This window comes from Acomys russatus, chromosome 21 (assembly GCF_903995435.1).
Source record: "Acomys russatus chromosome 21, mAcoRus1.1, whole genome shotgun sequence".
Classification (NCBI taxonomy): domain Eukaryota; kingdom Metazoa; phylum Chordata; class Mammalia; order Rodentia; family Muridae; genus Acomys; species Acomys russatus.
Window position 1 is genome coordinate 30,845,002 of NC_067157.1, and position 6,816 is coordinate 30,851,817.

Below are 6,816 nucleotides of genomic sequence, written 5' to 3' on the forward strand. Positions count from 1 at the left end.
AATTTCAGAGGACTCATTTCTGCTGCCCCCTCTCTCCAGTCCTGATCTGAGGGTAATCAGTTACTTTGTGTTTTAATTTATGGAAGAAGCAGGTGAAGTTGAATGATCTCACAGAACTGGTATCACGACAGCCATTTCGTCCTCACAGCCATGGCAGTCTCCTCACCCTCTCATTCACAACGCCACGCTCTTCTCCAATGGGAACTTAGGCTTCCAGTGGCTGCAATGTCTATTATTCAGGGTGTGTGGGTGGCATCTGATTTGTAGTTAGTGATTTATAGCACAACTAACACAGCTTTGATGATTTGGTCAAAAGAGATGGCTGGCCATTCACAGGTACCTGTTTGGAGTACTGACTAAGAATTGATGAATGAGGTCTATCTGATAACATATAATGTAATAAGGACAACTGCAGTCAAACAAGTGTTGTGCACAGTCCTGGCCAAAAGTGCCTTGGTACAACACCACTAGAATTCTCATAATCAATATATACGACTTAGAATTAAATTATCTCATTTAGAGTTCCAATAGGATGTCCTCCCCTCTGTCCCAGTTTCCTGTTAAATGAGAGAAGCATGGGAGAATAGCAAAGTAGAATGATCCAGAGGGTCCTAGAAACATACAAGTAGAACATTATGATAGGCAGATTTGGGCCCAGGGGTCCCGCTCAAACTAAGGCACCAGCCAAGGACAATATAGGCGGTAAACTTTAAACCCCTTCCCAGATCTAGCCAATGGTCAGAACATTCTCTACAGTTGAGTGGAGAGTGGGATATGACTTTCTCATGTACTCTGGTGCCTCACATTTGACCATGTCCCCTGGAGGGGGAGACCTGGTGGCACTCAGAGGAAGGACAGCAGGTTGCCAAGAAGAGACTTGATACCCTATGAGCATATACAGGGGGAGGTAATCCCCCTCAGGAACAGTCATAGGGGAGGGGAATAATGGGAAAATGGGAGGGAGGGATACAAGGGATAAACATTGATATGTAACAAGAATAAATTAATAAAAAAAGAAAAAAATAGAATTAAATTATTATTTATCATGAAGTGGACTTTTACCTAGGGTGTGTGTGTGTGTGTGTGTGTGTGTGTGTGTGTGTGTGTGTGTGTGTGTGTACACCAGGCTACCTGCCCTGTGAGATTCCCAGGGCTCTCTTGTCCCTGCCTCACATCTCACCATAAGAACACTGATGTTATCAGGTTTCATGTGAGCTCTAAGGATTCAAACTCAGGTTGTCAAAGTGCACACAACAAGTGGCATCCCACTGAGTTCTTTTCCAGCTTAGATTTGTTTTTATTATCATTTGCATAGTAAGTCATCTTCCCTCGAACAGATTATAATTATGTGTAGTTCATGTAGAAAGCATTCTGAATCAATGGCTTGTAAAACGCTTGCATGCATCAGTTTTAGTCTGCCTCAATCAGATTATTGCTCAGTTTATTCTACCACTCCACAGAAAGTTACAAAATGTATTAGCTTAGTCCAGGTTTTATGCTATAGTAAAAATTACTCTTCAGAAAGAAACTGGAGTGCAGAAAATCCTATAAGCTAGTATGTAAGTTCATTTTTGAATTAACAATGTCTTGTTGAAGAAACCATTGAGGAAATTCCCAGGAACAAATGAGAAGGATAATACAACCTGCCACATGCATTGGCATATAACTAAGGTGACTCAAGAGGAAAATGCATGTCTCTAAGTACTCACACAAAAATTAGAGAGAGAGCTAGTGAGATGGCTCAGTGGGTAAAAGTTTATCAACAAGCCTAATGACCTGGTTTAGTCCCAAGAAACCATGTACTGGAAGGAGAGAATCAACTTCTGGATGTCACACAGGTGCCATCATGAAAATTCTTACCAGTACATGTACACATAAATATAAATGTGAAAAATTAAATCAAAGAGATCATAAATAAATAATCTAATAGTGCCTCTTAAGGAACTAGGAAAAATAACAGGAAGCTAATATCCATTCCAGTGGATGGTAAGAAATTATTAAGAGTAGGGAAGGAATAAATAACTATAGACGAAAGGAAGAATACATATGATCAATCAAACCATAATCTACTTTTTTTTTTGAGACAGGGTTTCTCTGTGACGCCTTGGCTGTCCTGGACTCGCTTTGTAGGCTAGGTTAGCCTGAAACTCACAGCAATCCACCTGCCTATGCCTCCCAAGTGCTGGGATTAAAGGCGTGCACCACCACACCCGGCTTAATAATCTACTTTTGTTGAAGGCCTCAACCACGTTGACAAACCCATGGAGAGAACATCCAAATTAATAAATATAGGAAAGCTTTTTATGTTGCAGATTTTAAATAAGCTAAAGAAATTAAAATATTAAACTGTATTGTCTTTTTGTCTAGAGAGGATTTTTTATAACAATGTATATATATATATATATATATATATATATATATATATATATATATATATATATATATACACACACACACACACACACACACAAGTGTTAGGTGTGGAAAGCATAAACATTTGTTGTATGTATGGATAAGCTGCCCTGTTCTGTTCCCAAGAATGGTTCTTGAAGAATCTATAATATTTTGGTTTAAGTTGGTTTGACTAGTGTAAAACAACTGAAAAGTTTAGTCAGGGAGTATTTTAAGGGGATAAAATATTGGAACAATAAATCTGAGGTACATTTTTAAAAGAAAACCAATCAACTGAAATTTCTTATACTTCTGTGATAAACTCAGTACTCTGGCTAGTTTTAGAGTCAACATCATACAAGCTATAGTCATTTTCAAAGAGGGAACCTTGACTGAAAAACTATCCATACCGATTTGCCAGTAGGCACGCCTGTAATTGATGACTGATGTGAGTGGCGCATCCCTGAGCTAATGGTGCTATGTGCTATAAGAAGGCAGGCTGGACCAGTTAGTAGCAGTATTCTATAGGACCTGCATCAGACCCTGCCCTGACTTCCTTGAATGATGGACTACAAAGATGAAGTAAACCTTTTCCTTCTCAGATTAAATTTGGTTGTGGTGTTTTGTCATAGTGATAGGAACCAAGATGCTGAATAATATTAGAAATTTGTAGAGTTCATTGAAATACTCATTAAAGTCCATAGGCTCTCAGAGGATGTTTTTGCCAATGTATGAATATGTGTGTTCATACATGTATGGTTGTGTGTGGGTATGGAGGTTCAAGTGCATGTGTGTGCACATGCATAAGTGTGTGTGGGCCTGAGAGTGATATTTGATATTGTCTTTAAGTACCCTCCACTTTATACATTGAGAATCAGTCAGTTGCTGAACCCCAGCTTCCTGTTTTGACTAGTCTCTCTGACTAGCCAGTTTTCTCTGAGCGTCAGTGACACACTTCTGGGATTACAGGGCCTCCACACCCACCTGGCCTTTACATCAGTTTTGGAGCTCTGAACTTATGATTGCTTGGCAAGTGTTTTTACCTGCAGAGTCATTTCCCCAGAACTAAAGCCAGAGTTTTAATAAAAACTGTAACTGTGAACATTTGGGGGGGGGGGGACTTAAGAGGAAATTTACAATTTTCATTATATTTATAGAGAGTATTTATGAGCCCCAAAAGGGCTAAGAGCATATGATACATCAACAGAATATCCAAGAATAAGGATCATAATGGTAGAAGACAGTTCAAGTTAGTGTTTTTCCATTTCTCAGCATCAATTTTATTTGACATTTTCCATCCAAAACTTGGAAAAGTACATCAAAATTCAAGTTGAACAGTAAAGTAGATAACTTACTGAGGATTCACAGAAGAGCTCTTAAGATGAGGAAGGGGTAAGAAAATAAGAGTTTACTAGATAAGACAACAAAAAATGAGGTCAGTTACATGGTAAGCTAATAACGATTTTACATTTAGAGTGTGTCATATAGCAATATAGATCAACTCTTATTTACCCCCTTTTGGGTTTTAATTTTTATCATTGACTTGTTACAAAATTTCCATGTGTGTTGGGTCATGCTAAGCACCATCTATCAATCATCTTTTTTTACCGTGAGTTTCATGGCAAACCAATAAAGGAAAATAGCCTCTTCATGTTTCAGGCAAGGAAAGAATAAGTCATATTGGAAGAATACCCAAAAAAAGATACAGTGGGTTTTCTTTTTTTTAAATTAAGAGTTTAAAAATCATTATTGTGTTTACGTGTGTGTGTGTGTGTGTGTGTGTGTGTGTGTGTGTGTGTGTGTGTGAAAGAGAGAGAGACAAACAGAGACAGAGAGACAGAAAGATCTGAATGTGTCAATATGGGCATGGCCTGTGGAAGCCAGAGAACAACCTTTGGGAGTTGATTCTGGCCTTCCCACTCCTTCTACTGTGGGTTCTAACAGCCATCTGTCCCATTTCTTGGAGTGCCATTAAACCGTGCACTTACAATGCTTATCATGATAGGTCTTATATTATGTGTATTTTATCACTATATGAACAATGATATGTAGTATTAGACACTCTATATATACCTGTTTATTATGCAAACTTATGTGGTATATGTAAATATAACATGTATATTTGTAAAGAGAACATAGCATAAGTAAGTTGACATTCTTACTACTCCTATAAAGCAGGTTTCCATTCCTAGCCTTTAAACACATTATATGCAGTTGAAATCCACTCTGCACAAAGCTAGGTTCAAACTTATACAGAACATATTTGCTAACAGGTTTACATATTTGTAGTCATATGAATGTTTTGCCTTAGATACCTAAATGTTACACAACTTGATTTAAAATCACTTGGAGTAGCACATGGTTGACACATATCTCTTAGTTATTTACCAGGCACAGTCGGGTTAGGGCTTCGTTATCCACTTGGAAACGCTATTGGCTACTATTGATGGGCAGTGGCTAATGTGTTGGGAAACATTTCACAGGAATTCCTAAGTCGTGGGAAGGCCAAAAAGCTGCATTATCAACACCTTACAATGGTGGTCTAGTCGCAGAGGGCACTATCTAATAGGTGTCTAGCAATCTGACAAATATATTTTTAAAATTAAATATACTGGAATGTCTCTGTAATGTTTTCCAGGGATCTGGGCTGTTTTTCAGCAATAGACGATCCCCTTTGGGCTCTTAGCCAGCCCTTTAAAAAATGACCATGAACTGGAGGAAAATGTTAAAGGGAGGCACATTGTGAGGAATTTTACCGCCTAATATTTATTTTAAAGGGTTTAACCTAATATACAACACGGAGAAGCCTTGCTTTCTCATGCATAATGGTTTTAAATTTTTACTCTCTTTGAAAACATTACCAAAGAGCTACAGTGAGTAACAAAGCTATACCTACTTAGAGATACAGGTTTTTGTTTTCAGGACAGTTTATTTTTTCATAGCTATTCTGAATGAATATTTTAAACTTAAATGAGCTCCATTTCTCCTCAAATAAAGCATCTTTAGAAGAGAAATTTGAAGGGAACAGATGAAATTTCATTACGATGCATACGGCAACATCTTTGGAACTCAGGTCCCCTGAGTTTCACTGTAACACTGTTACTCGTACACATTTAAAGTGTGTGCCCTTTGGCAACTGAACAAACACTCATTTTTTTCTTCAAGGCACATGATACTGACTAACCATCTACTACAAGGCTAAAACATTTTTTTAAAATCACTTGCTAATATGATAAGACCAGGCTCATATTTTTTAACCTCAGTTCCAGTTGCCTTTTTGCTCAGGCAGTAGGTGAAGAACTGCTGGCAACTGACAGATACAGCTATATTTCAAATGCAAAAACCAGCAAGATCCTCACCGGAAATGACTGACTTTTGTCTTCATGACCATAAATATTTTCTTCTTTTTGCATATTGAGTAGGGCTTTTAATAGAATGGCTTAGCTTGACTCCAGACCCAGGGTTCTATCTCTGTGAATGCACTAGTTGGATTAATTTTGCAAAATATATTCCTGGAAGAATTCTGCTCTAGAGAAAAACTGTAAAATTATCAAAGACCTTTTTTCTGTTCTACCAATTACTTTCTTTCTTGGCTCGTCATAGAGAATCTGCCAAGCTAAATAAATTCACCAGATGCTTAGACTTAACGTTTATCATTCTCACTGTCCATAAGTGTGTCCCCAGTTAATGAATTTTTTTGGGTAGGGTATTTAGTAGAAATTCAACTGTTCCACTTTGACTTTCCATAAGCTGTACAGATTGGTGGTGTTGATATCTCCCAATAATATTTAAAACAGTTTTGGTTTTGACTGACTACCTGGAAAAGCCAGGCTTATCACAGTATGGTTGCTGTTCGTAGGTAACACATTAGGTTGTATCTTCTACACTTCTTATGATTCCTCTTTCTCTCTTTTCCTATCTTCTTGTGAACAGAAAAATGCTGAACTCTTCATTCATCCCACAGCCTCACCACAGCTATTGTCTCTGGGACCCCTTTTGTGCAGAATCTAGATTATGGTCAAGGAGTGGATGGATCATGCCTCCATGTGAACACATAATTATTTGCCTCTCATGAGTAGCTTCTTCAATTCAGCATCTGATTCGCAAATTATAGAGATTGATGGTATGAAGGCAATCATTTCAGAAATTACCATATATGGCCAGATTAACAAATAAGATACAATTTTTAAGATAAAATGTTTTTGTGGGAAGCAGGCCCGCCTGGGCTGCCTACCTGTCTTTGCTGTTTCATGTCCTGTTTTAGCAGCTTCCATGTCTGTGTTTATGTTGGTTAGCTAGTCATGTTTACTACTCTGAGACTGCACCCCTCCCCGCCTCAGGACTTTCCCTGCTGTGAGCAATCACCTCTTGAGGGATCTCACCTGCGAGTGGCATACCTATTTTGCTGCCTATAAAAAGGCTGTT